The sequence below is a fragment of the Pseudophryne corroboree genome, chromosome 8 (genome assembly GCF_028390025.1).
Source record: "Pseudophryne corroboree isolate aPseCor3 chromosome 8, aPseCor3.hap2, whole genome shotgun sequence".
In the NCBI taxonomy this organism is placed as follows: Eukaryota; Metazoa; Chordata; class Amphibia; order Anura; family Myobatrachidae; genus Pseudophryne; species Pseudophryne corroboree.
The window spans coordinates 179,166,280-179,185,089 of record NC_086451.1 but is presented as its reverse complement, the minus strand read 5'-3'; the positions used below and the strand labels follow the sequence as shown (position 1 = coordinate 179,185,089).

Genomic DNA, 18,810 nt, shown 5'->3' with positions numbered 1-18,810 from the left:
GGCGCTTGGATGACCCCTAATTCGCATTAAACATCTTCACCCTCCTTCGGTGTGGGGCTCATGTTGGCTATGCCCCAGCCCCTGAAGCATTCAAGCTGATTTCTTGCAGCAGCTGGGCACTGTAACAGCTCCAGAGCTGCTCTGTAAAGCATGTAAAAGGGTGTGGGCCCTGCAGCACTACCTGTAGTTTGCATTGTGCGTTGGAAGGCACAAAGTAAGCAGACAGGAGAGGTCAGAATAGTGCACAAGAGCATAGAAGGGAGCGGCTCAAGAAAAGAGAAGTGGAAACAGACAGAAAACTAGGCTGGAGAGAGACCTGAGACAAAGAGATCTGAATTATACGAGAGCCGACCAGGGGAAACACAAATTATGCAGTCAAGTTTCCCACATTTGGGGAAATCACAGGGGCAGCACACCCAGAGTGCAATGGGTGAGCCTTGCCCTGGGAGAAGCACCTACATGATCATAGTATCTCACCTGGCAGGTAAGTAGGAGTTGGGCTAGAGCTGGGGAGGGTCGCAGCTCGGGCACCCCCCTGTCAAGTGAAGGAGATCCAACTGAGGCAGCACAAGGGAACTCTCGAAAGAAGAACAAGGCTAGAGGAAGATCTGAGACAAAGAAATCTGACTTTTACCAGAGCTGACCAGAGGAAAGCACAAACACAGTCCCCCACTACCACAAATAATGCAGCCAAGTTTCCCACATTTGGGGAAATCACAGGGGTCAGCATACCCAGAATGCAATGAATGAACCTCAACCTGGGAGAACAATCTTCATGACCATGGTATCTCCTATGCAAAATAAGTATGATTTGGGATAGAGCTGGGGAGGGCCGCTGCTCAGGCACATCTCTGTCAAGTAAAGGAGATTCAACTGAGGCAGCACAAGGGAACTCTCATCTGGGGACAACAACTGCAGGGAGAACACATATTTTCAGATGAACATGGGAGGGCAGAAGGCTGCCTAATACTGAAGCACCCCCAAACAACAAACCAAATGCAACAACTAGTACAAGCATTCCTGGGGGAAGGCCTGCAGCAGATGGATTTGCATATGGTGATGTCATCCAAGCAGTGGGTCAAAGTTGGCTTCAACCCTCGTCTGCATATGAAAAGAGAAAAGGGGCGTGCAGGGCATGGCGGCCTTTTGCGGCGCTTGGATGACCCCTAGTTCGCATTAAACACCTCCACCCTACTTCGGTGTGGGGCTCATGTTGGCTATGCCCCAGCCCCTGAAGCATTCAAGCTGATTTCTTGCAGCAGCTGGGCACTGTAACAGCTCCAGAGCTGCTCTGTAAAGCATGTAAAAGGGTGTGGGCCCTGCAGCACTACCTGTAGTTTGCATTGTGCGTTGGAAGGCACAAAGTAAGCAGACAGGAGAGGTCAGAATAGTGCGCAAGGGCATAGAAGGGAGCGGCTCAAGAAAAGAGAAGTGGAAACAGACAGCAAACTAGGCTGGAGAGAGACCTGAGACAAAGAGATCTGAATTATACGAGAGCCGACCAGGGGAAACACAAATTATGCAGTCAAGTTTCCCACATTTGGGGAAATCACAGGGGCAGCACACCCAGAGTGCAATGGGTGAGCCTTGCCCTGGGAGAAGCACCTACATGATCATAGTATCTCACCTGGCAGGTAAGTAGGAGTTGGGCTAGAGCTGGGGAGGGTCGCAGCTCGGGCACCCCCCTGTCAAGTGAAGGAGATCCAACTGAGGCAGCACAAGGGAACTCTCGAAAGAAGAACAAGGCTAGAGGAAGATCTGAGACAAAGAAATCTGACTTTTACCAGAGCTGACCAGAGGAAAGCACAAACACAGTCCCCCACTACCACAAATAATGCAGCCAAGTTTCCCACATTTGGGGAAATCACAGGGGTCAGCATACCCAGAATGCAATGAATGAACCTCAACCTGGGAGAACAATCTTCATGACCATGGTATCTCCTATGCAAAATAAGTATGATTTGGGATAGAGCTGGGGAGGGCCGCTGCTCAGGCACATCTCTGTCAAGTAAAGGAGATTCAACTGAGGCAGCACAAGGGAACTCTCATCTGGGGACAACAACTGCAGGGAGAACACATATTTTCAGATGAACATGGGAGGGCAGAAGGCTGCCTAATACTGAAGCACCCCCAAACAACAAACCAAATGCAACAACTAGTGCAAGCATTCCTGGGGGAAGGCCTGCAGCAGATGGATTTGCATATGGTGATGTCATCCAAGCAGTGGGTCAAAGTTGGCTTCAACCCTCGTCTGCATATGAAAAGAAAAAAGGGATGTGCAGGGCATGGCGGCCTTTTGCGGCGCTTGGATGACCCCTAATTCACATTAAACACCTCCACCCTCCTTCGGTGTGGGGCTCATGTTGGCTATGCCCCAGCCCCTGAAGCATTCAAGCTGATTTTTTACAGCAGCTGGGCACTGTAACAGCTCCAGAGCTGCTCTGTAAAGCATGTAAAAGGGTGTGGGCCCTGCAGCACTACCTGTAGTTTGCATTGACGTTGGAAGGCACAAAGTAAGCAGACAGGAGAGGTCATAATAGTGCGCAAGGGCATAGAAGGGAGCGGCTCAAGAAAAGAGAAGTGGAAACAGACAGCAAACTAGGCTGGAGAGAGACCTGAGACAAAGAGATCTGAATTATACGAGAGCCGACCAGGGGAAACACAAATTATGCAGTCAAGTTTCCCACATTTGGGGAAATCGCAAGAGCAGCACACCCAGAGTGCAATGGGTGAGCCTTGCCCTGGGAGAAGCACCTTCATGATCATAGTATCTCACCTGGCAGGTAAGTAGGAGTTGGGCTAGAGCTGGGTAGGGTCGCTGCTCGGGCACTTCTCTGTCAAGTGAAGGAGATCCAACTGAGTCAGCACAAAGGAACTCTTGAAAGAAGAACAAGGCTAGAGGAAGATCTGAGACAAATAAATCTGACTTTTACCAGAGCTGACCAGAGGAAAGCACAAACACAGTCCCCCACTACCACAAATAATGAAGTCGAGTTTCCCACATTTGGGGAAATCACAGGGGTCAGCATACCCAGAATGCAATGAATGAACCTCACCCTGGGATAACAGTCTTCATTACCATGATATCTCCTATGCAAAATAAGTATGATTTGGGATAGGGCTGGGGAGGGCCGCTGCTCAGGCACATCTCTGTCAAGTAAGGGAGATTCAACTGAGGCAGCACAAGGGAACTCTCATCTGGGGACAACAACTGCAGGGAGAACACATATTTTCAGATGAACATGGGAGGGCAGAAGGCTGCCTAATACTGAAGCACCCCCAAACAACAAACCAAATGCAACAACTAGTACAAGCATTCCTGGGGGAAGGCCTGCAGCAGATGGATTTGCATATGGTGATGTCATCCAAGCAGTGGGTCAAAGTTGGCTTCAACCCTCGTCTGCATATGAAAAGAGAAAAGGGGCGTGCAGGGCATGGCGGCCTTTTGCGGCGCTTGGATGACCCCTAGTTCGCATTAAACACCTCCACCCTACTTCGGTGTGGGGCTCATGTTGGCTATGCCCCAGCCCCTGAAGCATTCAAGCTGATTTCTTGCAGCAGCTGGGCACTGTAACAGCTCCAGAGCTGCTCTGTAAAGCATGTAAAAGGGTGTGGGCCCTGCAGCACTACCTGTAGTTTGCATTGTGCGTTGGAAGGCACAAAGTAAGCAGACAGGAGAGGTCAGAATAGTGCGCAAGGGCATAGAAGGGAGCGGCTCAAGAAAAGAGAAGTGGAAACAGACAGCAAACTAGGCTGGAGAGAGACCTGAGACAAAGAGATCTGAATTATACGAGAGCCGACCAGGGGAAACACAAATTATGCAGTCAAGTTTCCCACATTTGGGGAAATCACAGGGGCAGCACACCCAGAGTGCAATGGGTGAGCCTTGCCCTGGGAGAAGCACCTACATGATCATAGTATCTCACCTGGCAGGTAAGTAGGAGTTGGGCTAGAGCTGGGGAGGGTCGCAGCTCGGGCATCCCCCTGTCAAGTGAAGGAGATCCAACTGAGGCAGCACAAGGGAACTCTCGAAAGAAGAACAAGGCTAGAGGAAGATCTGAGACAAAGAAATCTGACTTTTACCAGAGCTGACCAGAGGAAAGCACAAACACAGTCCCCCACTACCACAAATAATGCAGCCAAGTTTCCCACATTTGGGGAAATCACAGGGGTCAGCATACCCAGAATGCAATGAATGAACCTCAACCTGGGAGAACAATCTTCATGACCATGGTATCTCCTATGCAAAATAAGTATGATTTGGGATAGAGCTGGGGAGGGCCGCTGCTCAGGCACATCTCTGTCAAGTAAAGGAGATTCAACTGAGGCAGCACAAGGGAACTCTCATCTGGGGACAACAACTGCAGGGAGAACACATATTTTCAGATGAACATGGGAGGGCAGAAGGCTGCCTAATACTGAAGCACCCCCAAACAACAAACCAAATGCAACAACTAGTGCAAGCATTCCTGGGGGAAGGCCTGCAGCAGATGGATTTGCATATGGTGATGTCATCCAAGCAGTGGGTCAAAGTTGGCTTCAACCCTCGTCTGCATATGAAAAGAGAAAAGGGGTATGCAGGGAATGGCGGCCTTTTGCGGCGCTTGGATGACCCCTAATTCACATTAAACACCTCCACCCTCCTTCGGTGTGGGGCTCATGTTGGCTATGCCCCAGCCCCTGAAGCATTCAAGCTGATTTCTTGCAGCAGCTGGGCACTGTAACAGCTCCAGAGCTGCTCTGTAAAGCATGTAAAAGGGTGTGGGCCCTGCAGCACTACCTGTAGTTTGCATTGACGTTGGAAGGCACAAAGTAAGCAGACAGGAGAGGTCATAATAGTGCGCAAGGGCATAGAAGGGAGCGGCTCAAGAAAAGAGAAGTGGAAACAGACAGCAAACTAGGCTGGAGAGAGACCTGAGACAAAGAGATCTGAATTATACGAGAGCCGACCAGGGGAAACACAAATTATGCAGTCAAGTTTCCCACATTTGGGGAAATCGCAAGAGCAGCACACCCAGAGTGCAATGGGTGAGCCTTGCCCTGGGAGAAGCACTTTCATGATCATAGTATCTCACACCTGGCAGGTAAGTAGGAGTTGGGCTAGAGCTGGGTAGGGTCGCTGCTCGGGCACTTCTCTGTCAAGTGAAGGAGATCCAACTGAGTCAGCACAAGGGAACTCTCGAAAGAAGAACAAGGCTAGAGGAAGATCTGAGACAAATAAATCTGACTTTTACCAGAGCTGACCAGAGGAAAGCACAAACACAGTCCCCCACTACCACAAATAATGAAGTCTAGTTTCCCACATTTGGGGAAATCACAGGGGTCAGCATACCCAGAATGCAATGAATGAACCTCACCCTGGGATAACAGTCTTCATTACCATGATATCTCCTATGCAAAATAAGTATGATTTGGGATAGGGCTGGGGAGGGCCGCTGCTCAGGCACATCTCTGTCAAGTAAGGGAGATTCAACTGAGGCAGCACAAGGGAACTCTCATCTGGGGACAACAACTGCAGGGAGAACACATATTTTCAGATGAACATGGGAGGGCAGAAGGCTGCCTAATACTGAAGCACCCCCAAACAACAAACCAAATGCAACAACTAGTACAAGCATTCCTGGGGGAAGGTCTGCAGAAGACGGATTTGCATACAGTGATGTCATCCAAGCAGTGGGCCAAAGTTGGCTGGAACCCTCATCTGCATATGAAAAGAGAAAAGGGGTATGCAGGGAATGGCGGCCTTTTGCGGCGCTTGGATGACCCTTAGTTCGCATTAAACACCCCCACCCTCCTTCGGTGTGGGGCTCATGTTGGCAATGCCCCAGCCCCTGAAGCATTCAAGCTGATTTCTTGCAGCAGCTTGGCACTGTAACAGCTCCAGAGCTGCTCTGTAATGCAAGTAAAAGTTTGTGGGCCCTGCAGCACTACCTGTAGTTTGCATTGTGCATTGGAAGGCACAAAGTAAGCAGACAGGAGGAGAAGTCAGGATAGTGCACAAGGGTATAGAAGGGAGGGGCTTAAAAAAAAAGAAGTGGAAACAGACTGCAAACTAGGCTGGAGAAAGACCTGAGACAAAGAGATCTGAATTATATGAAAGCCGACCAGTGGAAACACAAATTATGCAGTCAAGTTTCCCACATTTGGGGAAATCACAGGGGCAGCACACCCAGAGTGCAATGGGTGAGCCTTGCCCTGGGAGAAGCACCTTCATGATCATAGTATCTCACCTGGCAGGTAAGTAGGAGTTGGGCTAGAGCTGGGGAGGGTCGCTGCTTGGGCACCCCCCTGTCAAGTAAAGGAGATCCAACTGAGGCAGCACAAGGGAACTCTCGAAAGAAGAACAAGGCTAGAGGAAGATCTGAGACAAAGAAATCTGACTTTTACCAGAGCTGACCAGAGGAAAGCACAAACACAGTCCCCCACTACCACAAATAATGCAGTCAAGTTTCCCACATTTGGGGAAATCACAGGGGTCAGCATACCCAGAATGCAATGAATGAACCTCACCCTGGGAGAACAATCTTCATGACCATGGTATCTCCTATGCAAAATAAGTATGATTTAGGATAGGGCTGGGGAGGGCCGCTGCTCAGGCACATCTCTGTCAAGTAAAGAAGATTCAACTGAGGCAGCACAAGGGAACTCTCATCTGGGGACAACAACTGCAGGGAGAACACATATTTTCAGATGAACATGGGAGGGCAGAAGGCTGCCTAATACTGAAGCACCCCCAAACAACAAACCAAATGCAACAACTAGTGCAAGCATTCCTGGGGGAAGGCCTGCAGCAGATGGATTTGCATATGGTGATGTCATCCAAGCAGTGGGTCAAAGTTGGCTTCAACCCTCGTCTGCATATGAAAAGAGAAAAGGGGCGTGCAGGGCATGGCGGCCTTTTGCGGTGCTTGGATGACCCCTAGTTCGCATTAAACACCTCCACCCTCCTTCGGTGTGGGGCTCATGTTGGCTATGCCCCAGCCCCTGAAGCATTCAAGCTGATTTCTTGCAGAAGCTGGGCACTGTAACAGCTCCAGAGCTGCTCTGTATGGCAAGTAAAAGGGTGTGGGCCCTGCAGCACTACCTGTAGTTCGCATTGTGCGTTGGAAGGCACAAAGTAAGCAGATGGGATAAGTCAGGATAGTGCGCTAGTGCATAGAAGGGAGCGGCTCAAGAAAAGAGAAGTGGAAACAGACAGCAAACTAGGCTGGAGAGCTCTTCTGTCTATATTTTGCAAACCTGCTCTTGTCCTCTCCAGCTGCTCCATGTAGATTTGACGTCTGGAAAGGTGCATAACCCACTGACAAGCAGGCACACTCCTGCATGAGTTTTCTCTCTCACTAGCTGGATGATACACAATCATTTGCATGTGCTCCACCTCCGACACACCACCCACCCAACCACCCAGTGACCAGAGCCACCCACAAGCCAACTGGCTCCGTGATTTAATTTGCACAGTGTAGTCATCCAGGCAGCATGTCCTTCTCAATGGAAGGATCTCTGGTTCCATGGAATCTTCCACATTGGAATGCTGCGGAATAAAAAGGATTTAAATATTCAGCTTGCTAGCATTCAATGTACCTGCGGCTTGGCTTTAGCACATGGGTCTTCATCCTGTGGCCCTCCAGCTGCTGTGAAACTACACATCCCAGCATGCCCTGCCACAGTTTTGCTATTAAGGTATGCTAAAACTGAGGCAGGGCATGCTGGGATGTGTAGTTCCACAGCAGCTGAAGGGTCGCAGGTTGAAGACCCATGTTCTAGCATGCCTGTTCTATGATGCATGTACCGTGATGTCACAATCAGCTTGAAATGGGGTGTCTAGCAGGCATTTGCCGACAGCCACTTGAGGGAGATGCAGCATATCGGAGGTCTTCGATGCCTTTCCAGCAAATGCACACCACCTGTTGCTGGTCTGGACACAAAACAATGCCCACAATCGAAGTCCCAAAATGCCCAACTACAGGATTCATGTAAGTAGTGAATTTAGGAATGAATTTAGAAGTAGGAAATTAAGTTAGTTCACAAGTACATTCAAATTCAGATCTAAAGTCTAGGTAGGCCTCACGTCCTGGCAGCCCCCAGCACTTAAAAATGCCTTGATTAGAGGTAGAGAATTAAATGTAGATAAAAAGTAGACACAAAATAAGACTCCACAGAGCAGTTATCAAGTGTCTTTATCAATTGTTGCATTTAAAAAATCAAGCAATTAGGGAACACAATGTTGCAACAATGTAACCCTATTTGCAAAATAGTACTAAATAAGTTTGTCGATGTAAGACATTTGCAAAGGCGCATTTAAAACACACTGGAAAATGCAACTGAATCTGTTTTTGGAGGCTAGAATAGGAAATGTGCATCGGTCCAACAAGTACTGAAAGCTCTTCTACCATCTTCCTTTTCTGAAAAGCCATTTAATATATGGTTCCCAGATAGGGGACATATCAGATATTGCCTTTCAAAAGCAGCAAATATCATACCACTTCTATTGCCATCAAAGATAAACATTGATTGTTTTCAGATATTGGATTGAAAAAGCAGTCTTTATTGACATAAAGAAGCAAAAAAACATACATAAACATTACACACATAAGTACTGTGTTGCAGCACAGCCAAAACACAATACAAATGCTGTCGGTACAGTACAGTTCAAGAACTACAGCACAGGCCAGCCTACACTATAAATCATGAACTGCACTATACATTTAAACTATACAATAATACAACAGTTAATAAGGCTATGTGTGTGGAGTGTAAGAGGGTGAGGGAATCACAAGACCGAAGCTTTATTGTAACACAGACACATATAAGGGGAGGGGCAATAAATAGAAAGGTATCCTTTACTATAGAATGTAGTCCAATCCAACCTCTGTGCTCTTCCACAACTGAAAAACGGATAGTGTTCCCAAGCCTTCCATCCTGGAATATCTTTGGTCTTTCGCCAATGAAGAAAACAATCCCTCCCTCCAGCAGACCCTTCAACCACGATACAAGATCACAGCCAAAAGGCCGAGAAGCAACTACACTTGAGCTTAACAAAAATGGCTAAAACTTATTGGAGGAAAGTGCAGTGCACCAAAACATAAGCTGACACAATCATGGAGAATGTGCCAGCATATATGCTCTTCTATCTATATTTTGCAAACCTGCTCTTGTCCCCTCCAGCTGCTCTATGTAGATTTGACGTCTGGCAAGGTGCATAACCCACTGACAGGCAGGCACACTCCTGCATGAGTTTTCTCTCTCACTAGCTGGATGATACACATTCATTTGCATGTGCTCCACCTCCGACACACCACCCACCCAACCACCCAGTCACCAGAGCCACCCACAAACCAACTGGCTCCGTGATTTAATTTGCACAGTGTAGTCATCCAGGCAGCATGTCCTTCTCAATGGAAGGATCTCTGGTTCCATGGAATCTTCCACATTGGAATGCTGCGGAACAAAAAGGATTTAAATATTCAGCTTGCTAGCATTCAATGTACCTGCGGCTTGGCTCTAGCACATGGGTCTTCATCCTGTGGCCCTCCAGCTGCTGTGAAACTATACATCCCAGCATGCCCTGCCACAGTTTTGCTATTAAGGTATGCTAAAACTGAGGCAGGGCATGCTGGGATGTGTAGTTCCACAGCAGCTGGAGGGTCGCAGGTTGAAGACCCATGTTCTAGCATGCCTGTTCTATGATGCATGTACCGTGATGTCACAATCAGCTTGGAATGGGGTGTCTAGCAGGCATTTGCTGACAGACACTTGAGGGAGACACACATCAGGAGATGCAGCATATCGGAGGTCTTCGATGCCTTTCCAGCAAATGCACACCACCTGCTGCTGGTCTGGACACAAAACAATGCCCACAATCGAAGTCCCAAAATGCCCAACTACAGGATTCATGTAAGTAGTGAATTTAGGAATGAATTTAGAAGTAGGAAATTAAGTTAGTTCACAAGTACATTCAAATTCAGATCTAAAGTCTAGGTAGGCCTCACGTCCTGGCAGCCCCCAGCATTTAAAAATGCCTTGATTAGAGGTAGAGAATTAAATGTAGATAAGAAGTAGACACAAAATAAGACTCCACAGAGCAGTTATCAGGTGTCTTTATCAATTGTTGCATTTAAAAAATCAAGCAATTAGGGAACACAATGTTGCAACAATGTAACCCTATTTGCAAAATAGTACTAAATAAGTTTGTCGATGTAAGACATTTGCAAAGGCGCATCCAAAACACGCTGGAAAATGCAACTGAATCTGTTTTTGGAGGCTAGAATAGGAAATGAGCATCGGTCCTACAAGTACTGAAAGCTCTTCTCCCATCTCCCTTTTCTGAAAAGCCATTGAATATATGGTTCCCAGATAGGGGACATATCAGATATTGCCTTTCAAAAGCAGCAAATATCATACCACTTCTATTGCCATCAAAGATAAACATTGATTGTTTTCAGATATTGGATTGAAAAAGCAGTCTTTATTGACATAAAGAAGCAAAAAAACATACATAAACATTACACACATAAGTACCGTGTTGCAGCACAGCCAAAACACAATACAAATGCTGTCGGTATAGTACAGTTCAAGAACTACAGCACAGGCCAGCCTACACTATAAATCATGAACTGCACTATACATTTAAACAATACAATAATACAACAGTTAATAAGGCTATGGGTGTGGAGTGTAAGAGGGTGAGGGAATCACAAGCCCGAAGCTTTATTGAAAGACAGACACATATAAAGGGAGGATTAATAAATACAAAGATATCCTTTACTATAGAATGTAATTCAATCCGGTCTTTCAACTCTTCCACAACTTAAAAACGGATAGTGTTCCCAAGCCTTCCATCCTGGAATATCTTCAGTCTCTCGCCAATGAAGAAAACAATCCCTCCAGCAGACTCTTCAACCACGATACAAGATCACAGCCAAAAGGGCGAGAAGCAACTACACTTGCGTTTAACCAAAATAGCTAAAACTTAGTGGAGGAAAGTGCAGTGCACTAAAACATAAGCTGACACAATCATGGAGAAAGTGCCAGCATATATGCTCTTCTATCTATATTTTGCAAACCTGCTCTTGTCCCCTACAGCTGCTCCATGTAGATTTGACGTCTGGCAAGGTGCATAACCCACTGACAAGCAGGCACACTCCTGCATGAGTTTTCACTCTCACTAGATGGATAATACACATTCATTTGCATGTGCTCCACCTCCGACACACCGCCCACCCAACCACCCAGTCACCAGAGCCACCCACAAGCCAACTGGCTCCGTGACTTAATTTGCACAGTGCAGTCATCCAGGCAGCATGTCCTTCTCAATGGAATAATCTCTGGTTCCATGGAATCTTCCGCATTGGAATGCTGCGGAACAAAAAGGATTTAAACATTCAGCTTGCTAGCATTCAATGTACCTGCGGCTTGGCTCTAGCACATGGGTCTTCATCCTGTGGCCCTCCAGCTGCTGTGAAACTACACATCCCAGCATGCCCTGCCACAGTTTTGCTATTAAGGTATGCTAAAACTGAGGCAGGGCATGCTGGGATGTGTAGTTCCACAGCAGCTGGAGGGTCGCAGGTTGAAGACCCATGTTCTAGCATGCCTGTTCTATGATGCATGTTCCGTGATGTCACAATCAGCTTGGAATGGGGTATCTAGCAGGCATTTGCTGACAGCCACTTGAGGTAGACACACATCAGGAGATGCAGCATATCGGAGGTCTTCGATGCCTTTCCAGCAAATGCATACCACCTGCTGCTGGTCTGGACACAAAACAATGCCCACAATCGAAGTCCCAAAATGCCCAACTACAGGATTCATGTAAGTAGTGAATTTAGGAATGAATTTAGAAGTAGGAAATTAAGTTAGTTCACAAGTACATTCAAATTCAGATCTAAAGTCTAGGTAGGCCTCACGTCCTGGCAGCCCCCAGCATTTAAAAATGCCTTGATTAGAGGTAGGGAATTAAATGTAGATAAGAAGTAGACGCAAAATAAGACTCCACAGAGCAGTTATCAGGTGTCTTTATCAATTGTTGCATTTAAAAAATCAAGCAATTAGGGAACACAATGTTGCAACAATGTAACCCTATTTGCAAAATAGTACTAAATAAGTTTGTCGATGTAAGACATTTGCAAAGGCGCATTTAAAACACACTGGAAAATGCAACTGAATCTGTTTTTGGAGGCTAGAATAGGAAATGTGCATCGGTCCAACAAGTACTGAAAGCTCTTCTACCATCTTCCTTTTCTGAAAAGCCATTTAATATATGGTTCCCAGATAGAGACATATCAGATATTGCCTTTCAAAAGCAGCAAATATCATACCACTTCTATTGCCATCAAAGATAAACATTGATTGTTTTCAGATATTGGATTGAAAAAGCAGTCTTTATTGACATAAAGAAGCAAAAAAACATACATAAACATTACACACATAAGTACTGTGTTGCAGCACAGCCAAAACACAATACAAATGCTGTCGGTATAGTACAGTTCAAGAACTACAGCACAGGCCAGCCTACACTATAAATCATGAACTGCACTATACATTTAAACTATACAATAATACAACAGTTAATAAGGCTATGTGTGTGGAGTGTAAGAGGGTGAGGGAATCACAAGACCAAAGCTTTATTGTAACACAGACACATATAAGGGGAGGGGCAATAAATAGAAAGGTATCCTTTACTATAGAATGTAGTCCAATCCGACCTCTGTGCTCTTCCACAACTGAAAAACGGATAGTGTTCCCAAGCCTTCCATCCTGGAATATCTTTGGTCTTTCGCCAATGAAGAAAACAATCCCTCCCTCCAGCAGACCCTTCTTCAACCACGATACAAGATCAGAGCCAAAAGGCCGAGAAGCAACTACACTTGAGCTTAACAAAAATGGCTAAAACTTAGTGGAGGAAAGTGCAGTGCACCAAAACATAAGCTGACACAATCATGGAGAATGTGCCAGCATATATGCTCTTCTATCTATATTTTGCAAACCTGCTCTTGTCCCCTCCAGCTGCTCCATGTAGATTTGACGCCTGGCAAGGTGCATAACCCACTGACAAGCAGGCACACTCCTGCATGAGTTTTCACTCTCACTAGCTGGATGATACACATTCATTTGCATGTGCTCCACCTCCGACACACCGCCCACCCAACCACCCAGTCACCAGAGCCACCCACAAGCCAACTGGCTCCGTGATTTAATTTGCACAGTGCAGTCATCCAGGCAGCATGTCCTTCTCAATGGAATAATCTCTGGTTCCATGGAATCTTCCGCATTGGAATGCTGCGGAACAAAAATGATTTAAACATTCAGCTTGCTAGCATTCAATATACCTGCGGCTTGGCTCTAGCACATGGGTCTTCATCCTGTGGCCCTCCAGCTGCTGTGAAACTACACATCCCAGCATGCCCTGCCACAGTTTTGCTATTAAGGTATGCTAAAACTGAGGCAGGGCATGCTGGTATATGTAGTTCCACAGCAGCTGGAGGGTCGCAGGTTGAAGACCCATATTCTAGCATGCCTGTTCTATGATGCATGTTCCGTGATGTCACAATCAGCTTGGAATGGGGTGTCTAGCATGCATTTGCTGACAGCCACTTGAGGGAGACACACATCAGGAGATGCAGCATATCGGAGGTCTTCGATGCCTTTCCAGCAAATGCACACCACCAGCTGCTGGTCTGGACACAAAACAATGCCCACAATTGAAGGCTCAAAATGCCCAACTACAGGATTAATGTAAGTAGTGAATTTAGGAATGAATTTAGAAGTAGGAAATTAAGTTAGTTCACAAGTACATTCAAATTCAGATCTAAAGTCTAGGTAGGCCTCACGTCCTGGCAGCCCCCAGCATTTAAAAATGCATTGATTAGAGGTAGGGAATTAAATGTAGATAAGAAGTAGACACAAAATAAGACTCCACAGAGCAATTATCAGGTGTCTTTATCAATTGTTGCATTTAAAAAAATCAAGCAATTAGGGAACACAATGTTGCGACAATGTAACCCTATTTGCAAAATAGTACTAAATAAGTTTGTCGATGTAAGACATTTGCAAAGGCGCAAACAAAACACGCTGGAAAATGCAACTGAATCTGTTTTTGGAGGTTAGAATAGATGCAGGATCAAGTAGCTCAATGGGTAGGGTATTTGATTAGAATTCAACAGGTTATAGGTTTGAATCCTGGGTATGATAGTTTGAGGTGTTATTTAATAAAGTATGTTTATATATTAGTCACACATGGCTTACTTGTACAAATGGCATGTCACCAGTTAGTGCTGACTGCTGATATGCCATTTGCACAAACACGCCATGTGTGACTGTATATGCATTTAAGGAGGGCACCCCGGCAATACCACAAACCATTGAGTGTCAAGTATACTAGATATATCTTCATATCTCATGTGCTTTCTCTGAGACCAATCTTGTTATGTCCCTTCCCCACAAGGCATGCGCCTTTTGTCCATATTGCAAAAATGGGGAGGGGGGGGCGCATATAATTATCTGTCACAGGGCACCAAAAAGTCTAGTTATGGCTCTGGTATGCATTATGTAATCTGGCAGACCATATCTCCAACACTGGCTGGTTGGAATAGAAATCCGGTTATCTATGTGAGCAAATGACCATCAACGATTTACTCTCAAACACTAGAAAATGGACAAAAATGGTCCCCTAAACAAATTGGTTAAATTTTGGGTTTAACCAATTTGTGTAATGACCATTTTTGACCACTTTTCTAGTGTTTGGGAGCAAATGGTTAATTGACATTTGCTCCGATACATTACCAGATTTTCATTCCATCCATCCAGACTGGATAGATAGCCTGACAGATAATTGTGTAGTGTACGCCCAGGATAACTGTCAGTTGTGCTTTCTTTTATGACGGCACATAAATGGGTGGGCAGATCCAGAGCAAGCACTGCCCACTCATGCATAGTTGTCAACTGATGTGAAGTTCCAGGGGGCAATCTCAGTTATAAAGAAAAGTATCTGGAAATTGTCCCTAGTTTAAAAAAAAAATAAAAAAAATTGATCAACTCCATTTATTTAGTATGATATCCCAGGTGATAGGATGCCGGCAGTCAGAACAACATACTTTATTAAATAACACATCTCAAACTACCATACCCAGGATTCAAACCTATAACCTGTTGAATTCTAATCAAACACCCTACCTATTGAGCTATTTGATCCTGCATAAAAATTGTGAACATTATATGAAGCTATTGGTACTTTGAAAAAAAAAGTATCAGCATTACAACGCAGCAGATCCATGCAGTTTGCAGCCACACACTACATGTATCTGCTCAGCCACAATGCTGATTATTTCTTCACAAAGTACAAGGTGAGCTCCAAACAGAATTCTCTAGCTTAGAATTATGCCAAACCTAGAAGTCGGGCCCCCCACCCTGGGATCCCCCAGAGGGAGGCCTGCACCGTCATGCGGCAGGCTTGTCCGTTTTGGAAGCAGGCTGATGGGCAGCCCAGGCTTGCTTCAGTCTGGGCTTGGCAGGTCTGGAAGCATGAGCTTGCTTTGGGTATGCCTGACCTTGGGTACACTTTACCTTGAGGATGAAAGGGCCAAGGGAAAGTACTTTTAGCCTTCTGCGTGGTAGGAGTCATACTAGGTAGGCAAGCTGTTTTAGCAGTAGCCAGATCAGCTACAATCTTATTGAGGTCTTCTCCAAAGAGAGTGTCTCCCTTGAAAGGAAGCACCTCCAGGGTTTTCTTGGAATCCATATCCACCGACCAGGATCTCAAACAGCTGTATAAAGTATTACCTTGGAACTGGCTCTCCACTCCCCATTATCTGGTTATCATGGCTTCCTCCGCCAGTGTCCAGACTGGCTTGCTGAAGCTCGGCCACTTCTTCCTAGCAGCAGGCTCCTGGATCACTGGGCAGCAGAGGTGCTTGGGAGCCGGAAGGGGGCGGAGCAATCAGGCAGGCAGTTGCAGTGCTGCCCAGCTATCTGTGGTGTGAGAAGAAGCAGGGGCACCCCACCGCTGGCAGTGCTGCAGCTAGCGGTGGTGGCAGCGGCGAGGCTGCTGGGCTGGGTCTTGAAAAAGGTGGAAAGAAGGGTGTTACGGCATGGAATGTACAAACTGCGAGACCCTGCTGGTAGCGCCTTTGTCTATTTAGTAGGAAGGGCACGTAACAGCCGGAGGGCAATGGAGGAAGCCCCTTTAGGGCTGGAGCCCGGCGGCAACTGACTCCGTTGTCTCTGGCAGTTCCGCCCCTGGACTAGAGGAATGGTCAAGAACATGGCAACATTTAATGCCAAAAAATGCAAAATCATACACGTCTCAAAAATACAAAGGCTAACTATAATATTAAGGGCATTATAATGGCAAGAGGAAAGCTATCTAAGTATTACTATTTCAGGTGAGCAATGTAACAAAGCAATAGGAAAGGCAAGTCAGATGCTTGTTTGCATAGGTAAAGAACCAGTAGCAGAAAAAGGTAATACAGGTTAAGTATCCCATATCCAAATATTCCGAAATACGGAATATTCCGAAATACGGACTTTTTTGAGTGAGACTGAGATAGTGAAACCTTTGTTTTTTGATGGCTCAGTGTACACAAACTTTGTTTAATACTCAAAGTTATTAAAAATATTGGGGGTAATTCTGAGTTGATCGCAGCAGCAAGAAAGTTAGCAATTGGGCAAAACCATGTGCACTGCAGGTGTGGCAGATATAACATATGCAGAGAGAGTTAGATTTGGGTGGGTTATATTGTTTCTGTGCAGGGTAAATACTGGCTACTTTATTTTTACACTGCAAATTAGATTGCAGATTGAACACACCACACCCAAATCTAATTCTCTCTGCACATGTTATATCTGCCTCCCCTGCAGTGCACATGGCTTTGCCCAATTGCTAAAAAATTTCCTGCTGCGATCAACTTGGAATTACCCCCATTGTATTAAATGAACTTCAGACTGTGTGTATAAGGTGTATATGACACATAAATGAATTCTGTGAATGTACACACACTTTGTTTAATGCACAAAGTTATAAAAAATATTGGCTAAAATGACCTTCAGACTGTGTGTATATGGTATATATGAAACATAAATGCATTCTGTGCTTAGATTTAGGTCCCATCACCATAATATCTCGTTATGGTATGCAATTATTCCAAAATACAGAAAAATCCGATATCCAAAATTCCTCTGGTCCCAAGCATTTTGGATAAGGGATACTCAACCTGTAATGCCACTGTATAGGTCCTTGGTACAGCCACATTTAGAATCCTGTGTTCAGTTCAAGAAGCCATATCTCAAGCGCCTTGAGTCCTGTTGGAGAAAGAGCACTATATAAATAAATAGTATCAAAATTTGTTTCACGGCACCCCTAGGCCAAAGTTTTTTTTATTGAGAAATTCAGAAAAAAATATAAAATTAAGGCCCTCATTCCGAGTTGTTCGCTCGGTATTTTTCATTGCATCGCAGTGAAAATCCGCTTAGTACGCATGCGCAAAGTTCGCACTGCGACTGCGCCAAGTAACTTTACTATGAAGAAAATATTTTTACTCACGGCTTTTTCTTCGCTCCGGCGATCGTAATGTGATTGACAGGAAATGGGTGTTACTGGGCGGAAACACGGCGTTTCAGGGGCGTGTGGCTGAAAACGCTACCGTTTCCGGAAAAAACGCAGGAGTGGCTGGAGAAACGGTGGGAGTGCCTGGGCGAACGCTGGGTGTGTTTGTGACGTCAACCAGGAACGACAAGCACTGAACTGATCGCACAGGCAGAGTAAGTCTGAAGCTACTCTGAAACTGCTAAGTAGTTAGTAATCGCAATATTGCGCATACATCGGTCGCAATTTTAAGAAGCTAAGATTCACTCCCAGTAGGCGGCGGCTTAGCGTGTGTAACTCTGCTAAATTCGCCTTGCGACCGATCAACTCGGAATGAGGGCCTAAGTAAATTGTGTTTATAGCATGTCATCCTCAGGTTCAGTTATGTTGTGAGGGAATGGTTTTGGCAATTTAATAAAGTATAAATAATTTTAATTGGTCCTGGACCACCAAACTATGCTACCAGTGCAAGAACCCCAGTTTGGAAACTACTGCCATAAAATAAACCTTTTTTGTTTTTTTTAAACTACATGTAATACACCTTAGATCTCAGTTCCTAAAAGGTTTTAAACCCTTGCATACAGTAAACTACACATATTTAAAAATCCTACACCGGGCACAAGTGCTCACGGGCCAATTTCATGGCAGTCTCGGATAGGAGGGCATTGTGGATTCACCAAGGGAATGCTGATGCTGACTCCAAGAAGCCTCTTCAAGATCGCAGGAGCAGAGTCCTCTGCTTCTGCCAAATCCACTGATCAGGCCAGGGCACTACGGGCAGCAGCCGCAGCACCAGACACGCTGCCGCCTCTGTAACACACGAAGAGGGAGGAGGGTCGCTTGGAGATGAGAGGAGCAGCGGCACGGGGGGGAGGAGTAGGAGGAGGGAGGTGAAGGAAGGAGCCGCAGCAGCGCTTTGTTACTGGTGGAGGCGCTGCTGCTGCTGCCCCTCTGCTTCACTATAGGCTGTCTTCCGAGAACAGCCTATAGTGAAGCAGAGGGGCAGCAGCAGCAGCGCCTCCACCAATAACACAGCGCTGCTGCGGCTCCCTCCTCCACCTCCCTCCTCATCCTTCTCTACTGCCCGGGAATCGTCAAGCTGCACGAGGAGCCTGAGCCAGCTGAGAGGGTAAGTATAATTCTTCTTTCTTTCTTTCTTTCTTTCTTTCTTTCTTTCTTTCTTTCTTTCTTTCTTTCTTTCTTTCTTTCTTTCTTTCTTTCTTTCTTTCGTC

At 45.9% G+C, this 18,810-nt stretch overlaps 12 non-coding genes across 12 annotated transcripts; all 12 read right to left on the bottom strand.

Moving 5' to 3' along the window:
- Positions 1-329: 329 nt before the first annotated feature.
- Positions 330-492, bottom strand: LOC134952570 (U1 spliceosomal RNA). Its single transcript, XR_010185065.1, has one exon. It is a non-coding gene; the product is annotated as a U1 spliceosomal RNA (small nuclear RNA).
- A 152-nt stretch (positions 493-644) lies between these two features.
- On the bottom strand, positions 645-808 carry LOC134951441 (U1 spliceosomal RNA). Its single transcript, XR_010184181.1, has one exon. It is a non-coding gene; the product is annotated as a U1 spliceosomal RNA (small nuclear RNA).
- A 671-nt stretch (positions 809-1,479) lies between these two features.
- On the bottom strand, positions 1,480-1,642 carry LOC134952569 (U1 spliceosomal RNA). The gene has a single exon (XR_010185064.1). It is a non-coding gene; the product is annotated as a U1 spliceosomal RNA (small nuclear RNA).
- Positions 1,643-1,794: 152 nt separating this feature from the next.
- Positions 1,795-1,958, bottom strand: LOC134951440 (U1 spliceosomal RNA). The gene has a single exon (XR_010184180.1). It is a non-coding gene; the product is annotated as a U1 spliceosomal RNA (small nuclear RNA).
- A 670-nt stretch (positions 1,959-2,628) lies between these two features.
- Positions 2,629-2,791, bottom strand: LOC134952303 (U1 spliceosomal RNA). Its single transcript, XR_010184859.1, has one exon. It is a non-coding gene; the product is annotated as a U1 spliceosomal RNA (small nuclear RNA).
- Positions 2,792-2,943: 152 nt separating this feature from the next.
- Positions 2,944-3,107, bottom strand: LOC134951907 (U1 spliceosomal RNA). The gene has a single exon (XR_010184559.1). It is a non-coding gene; the product is annotated as a U1 spliceosomal RNA (small nuclear RNA).
- Positions 3,108-3,778: 671 nt separating this feature from the next.
- LOC134952567 (U1 spliceosomal RNA) lies at positions 3,779-3,941 on the bottom strand. The gene has a single exon (XR_010185063.1). It is a non-coding gene; the product is annotated as a U1 spliceosomal RNA (small nuclear RNA).
- Positions 3,942-4,093: 152 nt separating this feature from the next.
- LOC134951439 (U1 spliceosomal RNA) lies at positions 4,094-4,257 on the bottom strand. Its single transcript, XR_010184179.1, has one exon. It is a non-coding gene; the product is annotated as a U1 spliceosomal RNA (small nuclear RNA).
- A 670-nt stretch (positions 4,258-4,927) lies between these two features.
- On the bottom strand, positions 4,928-5,092 carry LOC134953100 (U1 spliceosomal RNA). The gene has a single exon (XR_010185429.1). It is a non-coding gene; the product is annotated as a U1 spliceosomal RNA (small nuclear RNA).
- A 152-nt stretch (positions 5,093-5,244) lies between these two features.
- On the bottom strand, positions 5,245-5,408 carry LOC134952137 (U1 spliceosomal RNA). The gene has a single exon (XR_010184728.1). It is a non-coding gene; the product is annotated as a U1 spliceosomal RNA (small nuclear RNA).
- A 674-nt stretch (positions 5,409-6,082) lies between these two features.
- On the bottom strand, positions 6,083-6,245 carry LOC134952252 (U1 spliceosomal RNA). The gene has a single exon (XR_010184817.1). It is a non-coding gene; the product is annotated as a U1 spliceosomal RNA (small nuclear RNA).
- Positions 6,246-6,397: 152 nt separating this feature from the next.
- On the bottom strand, positions 6,398-6,561 carry LOC134950584 (U1 spliceosomal RNA). The gene has a single exon (XR_010183479.1). It is a non-coding gene; the product is annotated as a U1 spliceosomal RNA (small nuclear RNA).
- Between the last annotated feature and the right edge of the window lie 12,249 nt (positions 6,562-18,810).